At 68.4% G+C, this 1,069-nt stretch overlaps 1 protein-coding gene across 1 annotated transcript in view; it reads right to left on the reverse strand.

The window, feature by feature from the left end:
- SLC16A7 (solute carrier family 16 member 7) overlaps window positions 1-645 on the reverse strand; it is a 155,003-nt gene extending 154,358 nt beyond the window's left edge. Inside the window, exon 1 of the mRNA XM_019543323.1 lies at window positions 458-645. The gene's annotated coding sequence lies outside the window, so the exon portion shown is untranslated. The remainder of the gene's footprint in view (window positions 1-457) is intronic.
- Window positions 646-1,069: the final 424 nt, after the last annotated feature.

A 1,069-nucleotide genomic window follows, 5' to 3' on the forward strand; every position in this document is an offset into this window, starting at 1 on the left:
GGGAGAGGAATGCCGAGACCGCGCCTCATGCGGCCCACGCACACACACACACGCACACACACACACGGAGGCAGCGGCGGGATGGGGGGGTGCATATATGTGCGTGTATATGTGGGTGCTAATGTGTTAACGTGTATGTGGGTGTGCATATGCGTGTGTGTGGCAGCGCGGGCCGAGCTATCAGTGCGACGGGGGAGACCGCGTGCCCCCCCGCGCGTGTGCTTGTGGGTGTGCGAGGACTCAGTGCACACACACAGGCCGCCTTACAGCAGCAGCGGGAGGCGGAGGCGGCGGCGTCCGGGGGAGGGGGCACCTGAGCAGACGCGGGCCATGATGCTGAGCCCCCCTGCTCCTTCCTCCCCCGGAGCCGCCGCCCTCCTCCTCCTCCTCCCGGGCCGCGGCGGGGCTGAGCGGGGTCGCAGCCTCCTTCCTCCCTCCGCCTGGCCGGGTACTTTACCTGCTCTGGGGCTGGCTCTAATCCGCCGCCGCCGGTTCCTCTCCCTGCCACGGGGATTATTTATTTATTTCTGCCCGTGACGTGTCCGGCAGCCGCGGCGGAGGCGGAGGGAGCGGGGCCGGGCGCGGCGGAGGCTGCTGCTGGTCCCGACCTGCCGCCGCCGGGACACGGCTCCGGGGCGCCGGGAATGGTGTCAAGGGCATCAGGCGGCGGGTGGGGCGGAGGCTGCTCCAGGAGACGCCTCCTGGGCCACCCAACCCGGCTGCTGGGCCGGCCGGCGGCGGCGGGGGGTGTGGGCAGGCGGCGACCCCGCGGGATCCATCCAGCCCAGCCGGGTCGCCCACCCGCTCAGCAGTGCCCTGAGGGGATGGGGGCTGCTGGGGCTCCTGAGTCTCCTCCCACCTGGCAGAGCTGGAGCCCCCAGACACTTGCCCTGACCCGACCTCATGATCAGTGGCTTGCAAACTTGCTGAACCTGAGGCGCTTGGCATGGGGCCCTGCAGGCTCGCGGGCACATCGGCCTGCACTTCAAGTGCTGAATCCAGCCCTTTCCAAGAACAGATTTTCTCTCTCTATATATGGACTATCTGTCTGTCCGTCTGTCTATCTACC

This window comes from Crocodylus porosus, unplaced genomic scaffold, assembly GCF_001723895.1.
Source record: "Crocodylus porosus isolate Cpor-Errol unplaced genomic scaffold, CroPor_comp1, whole genome shotgun sequence".
In the NCBI taxonomy this organism is placed as follows: domain Eukaryota; kingdom Metazoa; phylum Chordata; order Crocodylia; family Crocodylidae; genus Crocodylus; species Crocodylus porosus.